The sequence below is a fragment of the Oreochromis aureus genome, linkage group 16 (genome assembly GCF_013358895.1).
Source record: "Oreochromis aureus strain Israel breed Guangdong linkage group 16, ZZ_aureus, whole genome shotgun sequence".
Lineage (NCBI taxonomy): Eukaryota > Metazoa > Chordata > Actinopteri > Cichliformes > Cichlidae > Oreochromis > Oreochromis aureus.
The window spans coordinates 33,693,326-33,703,735 of record NC_052957.1 but is presented as its reverse complement, the minus strand read 5'-3'; positions in this window follow the sequence as shown (position 1 = coordinate 33,703,735).

The following is a 10,410-nucleotide window of genomic DNA, read 5'->3' as shown; positions in this document are numbered from 1 at the left end:
TTGGTGAATCGGGTGTTGAACTGAGAGACACTGCACGTGTGAAACCGCAATAAACACAACCGTGAACACAACAACAGTGTGTCAGGTCCGTCTTTAGAAGTTTTGCCGAAACCCAGGATTGGGGATATCAGACCACGCCACCCGCCCAGCCTTTGCAAGCCTTTATTATTTTCCAGGGGGCTCATTTCAACCCCCTGGCAGGGCATATGGGATATGATAAAACTCTGGAGCAAATAATGGCCCGATTTTATTGGCTGGGCATCCGAGCAGATGCCGGGACAGTTTTGCCCGGAGTGGCAGCTGGTTAACCAGCCGGCCATTCCAATTCAATTCAATTCAATTCAATTCAATTTTATTTATATAGCGCCAAATCACAACAAAAGTCGCCTCAAGGCGCTTTATATTGTACAGTAGATAGCACAATAATAAATACAGAGAAAACCCAACAATCATATGACCCCCTATGAGCAAGCACTTTGGCGACAGTGGGAAGGAAAAACTCCCTTTTAACAGGAAGAAACCTCCAGCAGAACCAGGCTCAGGGAGGGGCGGGGCCATCTGCTGCGACCGGTTGGGGTGAAAGAAGAAAAACAAGATAAAGACATGCTGTGGAAGAGAGACAGAGATTAATAACAGATATGATTCGATGCAGAGAGGTCTATTAACACATAGTGAGTGAGAAAGGTGAGTGGAAGGAAAAACTCAATGCATCATGGGAATCCCGGCAGCCTCACGTCTATTGCAGCATAACTAAGGGAGGATTCAGGGTCACCTGGTCCAGCCCTAACTATATGCTTTAGCAAAAGGAAAGTTTTAAGCCTAATCTTGAAAGTAGAGATAGTGTCTGTCTCCTAATCCAAACTGGAAGCTGGTTCCACAGAAGAGGGCCTGAAAACTGAAGGCTCTGCCTCCCATTCTACTTTTAAATACTCTAGGAACAACAAGTAGGCCTGCAGAGCGAGAGGCGAAGTGCTCTAATGGGGTGATATGGCACTACAAGGTCATTAAGATAAGATGGGGCCTGATTATTTAAGACTTTGTATGTGAGGAGCAGGATTTTGAATTCTGGATTTAACAGGAAGCCAATGAAGGAAGCCAAAACAGGAGAAATATGCTCTCTCTTTCTAGTCCCTGTCAGTACCCTTGCTGCAGCATTTTGGATCAGCTGAAGGCTTTTCAGCGAGTTTTAGGACATCCTGATAATAATGAATTACAGTAGTCCAGCCTGGAAGTAATAAATGCATGAACTAGTTTTTCAGCATCACTCTGAGACAGGATATTTCTAATTTTAGAGATGTTGCGCAAATGGAAGAAAGCAGTCTTACATATTTGTTTAATATGTGCATTGAAGGACATGTCCTGGTCAAAAATGACTCAAGGTTCCTCACAGTGTTACTGGAGGCCGAGGTAATGCCATCCAGAGTAAGAATCTGCTTAGATACCATATTTCTAAGATTTTCAGGGCCGAGTACAATAACCTCAGTTTTATCTGAATTAAGAAGCAGAAAGTTAGCGGCCATCCAGGTCTTTGTGTCTTTAAGACATTCCTGCAGTTTAACTAATTGGTGTGTGTTACCTGGCTTCATGGACAGATAGAGCTGCGTGTCATCTGCATAGCAGTGAAAATTTATGCTATGTCTTCTAATGATGCTGCCTAAGGGAAGCATGTATAATGTAAATAGAATTGGTCCTAGCACTGAACCCTGTGTAACACCATATTTAACCTTAGTGTGTGAAGAGGACTCTCCATTTACTTGAACAAATTGGAGTCTATTAGATAGATATGATACAAACCACTGCAGTGCAGTACCTGTAATACCTACAGCATGTTCTAATCGCTCTAATAGGATATTATGGTCGACAGTATCGAACGCAGCACTGAGGTCTAGCAGGACAAGCACAGAGATGAGTCCACTGTCAGAGGCCATAAGAAGATCATTTGTAACCTTCACTAAAGCTGTTTCTGTGCTGTGATGAGCTCTGAAACCTGACTGAAACTCTTCAAATAAGCCATTCCTCTGCAGATGATCAGTTAGCTGTTTGACAACTACTCTTTCAAGGATGTTTGATATGAAAGGAAGGTTGGAGATTGGCCTATAATTAGCTAAGACAGCTGGGTCTAGAGATGCTTTTTAAGTAAAGGTTTAACTACAGCCAGCTTGAAGGCCTGTGGTACATAGCCGATTATTAGAGATAGGTTGATCATATTTAAGATCAAGCATTAATTAATGGCAGGACTTCTTTGAGCAGTTTTGTAGGAATGGGGTCTAAAAGACACGTTGATGGTTTGGAGGAATTAATTATTGAAGTTAACTCAGAAAGATCAATTGGAGAAAAAGAGTCTAACTTAACATCAATGGTACTAAAAGTAGCTGTAGATAATATTACATCTGTGGGATGATTATTGGTAATTTTTTCTCTAATGATTAAAATTTTATTTGTGAAGAAGTTCATGAAGTCATTGCTAGTTAACGTTAAAGGGATTGTTGGCTCAGTAGAGCTCTGACTGTTTGTCAGCCTGGCTACAGTGCTGAAGAGAAACCTGGGGTTGTTCTTATTTTCTTCAATCAGTGACGAATAGTAAGATGTTCTGGCTTTGCGGAGGGCTTTCTTATAAAGCAGCAAACTATTTCTCCAGGCTAAATGATGATCCTCTAAATTTGTGACACGCCATTTCCTCTCCAGCTTACGAGTTATCTGCTTTAGGCTATGTGTTTGAGAATTATACCACGGAGTCAGGGACTTCTGATTTGAGGCCTTAGTTTTCACAGGAGCTACAGTATCCAGAGTCGTGCGTGGTGAGGAGGTAAAATTATTAACAAGATAATCGACCTCTGTTGGAGTAGCGTTCAGATAGCTGCTCTGCTCTATGTTGGTACAGGGCATTGAAGATGATAACAGTGGGTGGATTATATTCTTAAACTTAGTTACAGCACTTTCAGAAAGACATCTACTTTGATAAAGTCTACCCTCCGCTGCTGTGTAATCAATTATTGTAAATGTAAATGTTATCAGGAAATGATCAGACAGCAGAGGGTTTTCAGGAAACACTGTTAAATGTTCAGTTTCTATGCCATATGTTAAAACAAGATCTAGAGTGTGGTTAAAGTGGTGGGTGGGTTCTTTTACATTTTGAGAGAAGCCAATTGAGTCTAATAACAGATTAAATGCGATGTTGAGGCTGTCATTTTAGCATCTACATGGATGTTAAAATCACCCACAATAATTATTTTATCTGAGCTGAGCACTAAATCAGATAAAAAGTCTGAGAAATCAGAGAGAAACTCTGTGTAAGGCCCAGGTGGACGATAGATGATAACAAGTAAGACTGGTTTCTGAGTTTTACAGCTGGGGTGGACGAGGCTAAGCATCAGGCTTTCAAATGAATTAAAAGTCTGTCTGGGTCTTTGGTTGATTAATAGACTGGTGTGAAAAATTGCTGCCACACCGCCCCTCGGCCTGTGCTTGAGGTTTCTGGTAGTTAGAATGACTCAGGGTGTTGATTCATTTAAACTAACATAATCATCCTGCTGCAACCAGGTTTCTGTATGGCAGAGTAAATCAATTTGTTGATCAATTATTAAGTCATGTACTAACAGAGACTTGGAGGAGAGACCTAATATTTAATAATCCACATTTCACTGTTTTACTCTTTGGTTCAGATGTGGATACTGTATTGTTCTTTCTTTGTGATTTTTATGTTTAAGTTGTTTATTGCTGGTTTTTAGTTTGTTTTTTGTCTTTTTGGGAGCTGACACAGTCTCAATGGAGATGGGTTTTGGGGGGTAGCAGGAGGAGAGAAGCTGCAGAGAGGCGTGTAAGACTGCAACTCTGCTTCCTGGTCCCAACTCTGGATAGTCATATTTTGGGGGTTTAATAAATTTGTCCATATTTCTAGAAATGAGAGCTGCTCCATCCAAAGTGGGATGGATGCCGTCTCTCCTAACAAGACCAGGTTTCCTCCAGAAGGTTTGCCAATTATCTATGAAGCCCACATCGTTTCTGGGACACCACTCAGACAGCCAGCAATTTAAGGAGAACATGCGGCTAAACATGTCACTCCTGGTCTGATTGGGAGGGACCAGAGAAAACTACAGAGTCCCACATTGTTTTGGCAAAGTTACACACCGATTCAATATTGATTTTAGTGACCTCCGATTGGCGTAACCGGGTGTCATTACTGCCGGCGTGAATTATGATCTTACTGTATTTACGTTTACCCTTAGCCAGCAGTTTTAAATTTCCTTCAATGTCGCCTGCTCTGGCCCCTGGAAGACAATTGACTATGGTTGCCGGTGTCTCTAGCTTCACATGTCTGAGAACAGAATCACCAATTACCAGAGTTTGACCCCAGTGTGTGTGTCGCCGAGTGGGGAAAAACAGTTGAACACATGAACAGGTTGGTGGTGTACCTGGGGCTTCAGTTTAAGACTATGCTTCCTCCTCACCGTCACCCAGCCGCCCTCTTTCCCCAGCTGCTTGGGGTCTGCCGGGGAACAGCTAGCGGGGCCTCACGCTATCTTCGGCTGCACCAGCTACAGGGGCCTGGCTAGCTACGGGTGAATGAAGGGTGCGGCCGAGTCTCCAATTCAGTAATCCTGGCCTCCAGAGCTGCAAATATGCTACATTTGTTACAGGTATCATTACTGCTAAAGGAGGCCGAGGAGTAACTAAACATCTGACACAATGAGCAGGAAAGTGCAGGAGGGACAGGTGAAGTAGCCATGGTGCTAACAGTCGGCTACAGCTAAGCTAAGCTAGCGAAACAGTAAAGAGACAGTGAGTGAATACTTTGGCTATAAATTAGGTAGTGAGTACACAGAAAGGGTGATTCAGATGAAGCACGTTAAGATTATACTATGAAAAGGGATGTATCAAAGATTTAAATTAAATTGCTAAGCAGAAAAGCTACTCAGAAACACCACTGTGTTTGAGCAGGAACAGGAAGTGATACTCTACCACAAAGCGAGCGAACACCAAGTGACAGCGCCACTCTTGGACATGTGTGTCCAAGAGTCTGATTCCTCTGTAGCTGGAGCACATTCCAAAAAGCACCTTTCCACCTACTACCACTAATGGAGGTCCTGTTTGAGCACATTGCCATGGACCTCATGCCAGAACTAATACCGAGCTATCGCAAGGGCAAGGGCCCTTTGTGGTCACAAGGCGAATGGGGGACCCCAACTATGAGGTAACACGGTCGGACAGGGAGGGGTCACCCAGATTTATCACCTCAACCTCCTCAAAGCATTGAGAGAGGCCGAAACCACTTCTCTGGTGAGCCTGGTTAAGGAGAGAGATGAATTGGGGCTGGAGGAACCAAATTTCACCATTCCTGCCTCCCTCCATTGTGATGACCATCTCACACAGGACCAGAGAGCAGATTTTGCCGCATTGCAACAGCGCTTTGCAGATGTGTTCTCCCCCCTGCCTGGCTGCACAGCTCTAATCGAGCATTATTTTTAAATGCTGAGGATCAGATTTGGAAGGGCTGATTCTCATTCCTGCCACTTAACACTCAGCAGCGAAGTGCTCCTGTGCAAATCTTGAAGCCAACCCTTATGAAGCCAACAGAACCACATGATCTGCAAAAAGCAGAGATGAGTCTTGGGCTACCTGGCTATGCCTAGAAATTTTCTCCATAAAAACTATTAACAGAATTGGTGACAAAGGACAGCCCTGGCAGAATCAAACATGCTTTAAGAATCCAGAGTCCAACTTATTGCAATGCAGACCAAGTTCTTGCATTGGTCATACAGGTACCAAATATTTTGGGCCAGACCTCATAGTCCAGAAGCACCTCCCACAGGATACTGGGAGGGACACGGTGGAATGCCTTCTCCAAAGCCACAAAACACATGTAGACTGGTTGGGCATGCTCGCATGCACCCTCAAATGGTGCATGCGATGGAGTGGATAAAGAGCTGGTCCAGTGTTCCTCGACCAGGACGAAAACCACTCCTGTACCTGAGGTTTAACCAATGGATGAACTGTCTTTTGCCTGGCATAGACCTTCCCAGGGAGGCTGAGGAGTCTGATTCCTCTGTAGCTGGAGCACACCCTTCACGTACCCTTCTTAAAGATGGGGGCCACCTCCCAAGTCTGCCAGTTCAGAGGGACTGCCCCAGATCTCCATGCTCTCAAACACCTAGGGCTATTAAGAACTCAGGGCAAACCTCATCCACCCCAGGAGTCTGGTCACTGTGCGCTGTCTCAGTTTGTTTAATTGTCTTGGTGACCTCGCTTCTAGCGAGTTGTCCTCATTGTCAATAGACACTGCTTTCCCTACAGAAGAAGAGTGAGTGGGATTCAGGAGGTCCTCAAATTATTCCTTCTACCATTTGACTGTGTCCTCATTTAAACTTAGGAACATCACACCCAAACTATAAACCGTGTGAGTAGAGCAACGCTTTCCCCTCTTCAGTTGCCTGAAGGTTTGCCAGAATCACCTGATCCAACTCACCAGAGTTGGATCAGGTGGAGATCAGCTGACAGCTCAACTCCTCTCTTTACCCAAGTGTTCAGAACATATGGCTGCAGATCCAGTGACACAAAAACAATCAATTAACAAAAGCTGTCCAGGTCGAAAAAATGAGGCAAGGAGGCAAAATGGTTAATTTAAAGAGTTTTATTAATGCTTCTATTAAAACTGAACTAAAAGAGACAGTTAAAGCCGCTATCACCATTTAAAGAGACAAACCAAAACTCAGGCATTGGTCAGTAAACTGAAAAGTAAGTATAAAAACAGAATTAGTCACCAAACACACTCCTCTCCACCAAGCAGGAGCAATCAATCACCACACACAGCTCACTAGCTGCAACCACCAACATGGCTCTCTGGCACTAGAGCTCACCTTTCTCTGGCCTTAAGTACTTTTAATTTCTGATGGGAGTCAGCTGTACAAAAAAGGTGGACACACCCACACAAGGGCAACTTCAGGAGGAGGCCCTGCGAGGGCCGTAACAACAGTCAGATGACCCCCTATGAGCAAGTACTTTGGAAAAAGTAGAAAGGAAAAGCTCCCTTTTAACAGCAAGAAGTCTTTAAATCTTTAAGAGCCAAGAACCCATTCTCCCATCTGAAGGCACAGGAAGACAAACCTCTCATCACCTGGCAAAACCCCCAGTGTTCAGGCAGCAAGCCGAGAGGATACAAGAATACCCACTCCTGCCCATTTGCTCTCACTGAAGGCAACTTCAGACTAGAACAGAGTCTAGCCCCTCTCCAGGAGACTGGTTCCAGAGCCTCAGCTGTGTATAGATGTGAGCCCGATTATCTCTCAACCTCTCGCTCTAACTCAGGCTCCTTCCCCACCAGAGAGGTGGTATTTCATGTCCCACTGACCATTCTTGATAGCTGGGGATCAGCCTGCTAGGGCCTCTGCCCTTGACCATCGTCTGACACCCATTGCATCCAATAAAGCAGTAAAAATAAAGAAATAACATTAAATGAAAAGGTGTGTCCAAACCTTTGACATATGTATTTACATACATATGTATGTATGTATATATATATATATATATATATGTACTTGTACATTTATGTATACAAGTATAAGAAAATGGCCATAGGGATAGATGTAGCTATACTTAGGGATGGGAACTGCTAAGAATTCAGTGATTTTGATTCCATTATCGAATTCACTTATCGATTCAATTCCTTATTGATTCTCTTATCAGCTGTCACTGGGTTCTCATTGGCTCCACGATTGCTATAAAGAATAAAGAAATTAAATTCATGCAAATTATTTGCATGCTTTGGGGTCAAATGTTTGCACATGTTTCTTGAGGTATTTGATTGATTGATTGATCACACTTTATTCATCCCGAGGGAAATTGGATTAAGGCTGCCAGCCGTGCCAGCGCCATCTTACCCTCCGACCATACATACATTACACAAACATCACATGGGGAAGACAGGTCAGAGGGGCATAACATGGAAAAGCACAACATGAGGAAAGATAAGGAGAAAAAATAACTCCCCAGACTGAGCTCCAACAGGAGATCAGTTTGAGAACAGAAAAACACCCTCTGCACATAGCACATGAAAAAACTCTAATACACCAAAGAAACACATGACAAGCAACAGGGATGGGTAAAGGGTGAGAGACAGCCGATGTAGACAGTACATCCGGGCCTGCAGCCTGTGCGCTGGTCTCCTTGATCCACCGTCAGCATCGAAGGGAATAAGCGTCGAAGGCGTTTGGAGGAGGGGGATGGTGTACATCTGCATGTGTATATCTGTGTGTGTGTATGTGTGTGTGTGTGTGTGTGTGTGTGTGTGTGTGTGTCCAGAGTTCAGCTGAGACAGTGTCCTTCGCCCTGCCAGGCTAAGTAAACAGTCTTACAGCCAACCCAGGTGGCCTTGCATAGAATGGGAAGAACAGTCTAAACACAGTCGTTATCAGGGTGTTGTTGTTCAGCTCCAGCCTTGAGACCGCAGCTGGCGCCGAAGGGGTCTCTGCATGAAGTGATGGTGGTTTTAACTTTACTGCGAACAGCTCATATGAATTTCAAAGCTGTTCTAACAGTCCAACACTGGTCACTCAATCTCCCGTTGGAGAGCCGTGAGCTTCTCCATGATGTTATCAACCTTACGCTCCGTGATGTTGTCATTCTTGTGCTCAAAGAGCCGATTCTGAGAACTCACGACCGCAGTGAGCTTCTCCAAGATGTAATCCAGCTTGTGCTCAGAGGTCTTGTTCGGAGTATTCACGGCAGCCGTGCGCTTCTCCAAGATCTTATCCGTGCTGCACTCGATGAACCCATTTTGGGAAACTCACGCCTCGTCCCATCGTTTCAATCCCAGCGGGCAGCCTTGTGGGGGTTTGAACAGCCGGTTCTGCTTCCTTAATTCTTCGATAAGTCAGGGCCAAGCCAGCTCCGATCAGCAAGAACCCTGTTATCATGGTTCCGAATAGGTAGATATCTTCAGCACTCAGGCTCACCCGAGCCCAGACTTCTCGTTGAGAAAAGGGTGTCAATAGCAATCAGGGACCAGTTGATCAAATCCATAATTCCTCTTTTAGGTTTTAGAGAACAGACTGTGAGAGAGTGTTCCAGGGAAAAGTAATAAAAAACACGAGACTAGACAAGGACACAAGAGGCTAAGCAGGGAAGCTAAGGGAGAGGAGGAGGAGGAAAAAAAGTGCGACCGCCTTCGCCGAGAGCAAGAGCAGGAGCAAGAGCAGTTTTCCCCTCTTTGTTATGATCATTGTTGGAGTTGTTACTCAAAAAGGTCATTATTACACTTAATACACAGAACACTTTTCTTAAAAGTAATGCAGTACGTTACTTAATTACTACTCATTGCTTTCATGTTACTCTGTAAAATAGCTGAAACACTCTGTCTCATAATCACTATTTAACAAAATAAATTTGAGGCTACAACCGACACACCAACACAAATCCCTAATGAGGACACACATTTCTAAGATCTTTCTCTTAATAGAATACAAAGCTGACCGCACAAAGCAAAGATGAAAACCAGCACAAAAAAGCGATCACCACAGTGATCCTGCTTTAGAAACATGAACAGGTAGGAAGGGAGGCTGCAGCCTGACTGCTCATCTGCTTGTTACCTGTTGAAATTAAGGGTTTGGCTGCTGGGGTCGGCATTCACTCAGTTTTCACACTGGGTTCTTGGCTAGCTTAGCGTTAGCATACTGTCTTGGCAGATGGTTGCAAAGCAGTTATGTTAGTAGCATAATGTGGTTGCTTCTGTCCCAGCTGCAGTTTTCCACTTGTGTTTTTATTGCACAAAACGACGAGATAAATGGTGATGTCTAGACTGCGTAGCTATTTCCTGTAAACTGAAAACAAACTGAAATCAGCTGAGTGTAGTGCGAGTTTATGAACGGATAAGCGGGATCGATAGGCAGGCAGACTAACAGTTCCAAGGAGTTAGACTGCTGGGAACTGGTTTTCTTCAAGAAACAGTTTTTGATTCCCTAGCGATACTGAGTGATAGCAACATCAGGAAGAAATATACCAAGGGCTGAAAGAAGAACTCGAGAAGATGTGGAGGGTAAAGGCAACAGTACTTCTCGTGGTAATTGGAGTATTCCAGGGTTAGGGTTAAGGGGGCCAGTACGTGACTGCAGACTGCAGACCCAAACACAGAGACAGCTGAATGAATTTCTCACAGGCTTTATTTAAAACTATAAACAAAGGTTTAAACACAAGAAGGCATTTGTGATGTGGCGATCTAATGTAGCGAGAGCAACAGCTGTAAACATGCAGAGGGACTCGTGCCGTGATGATCTTAGCGTGCTGTGAACTGTGAACAGAGGAGAGGGTAATTACCATACCATAATGTATTTATATAGCACTTTAAAAACAACACATGGCCGACCAAAGTGCTGTACAGCAGAAATATAAAAAAATACAATAATAATAATAAATACAATA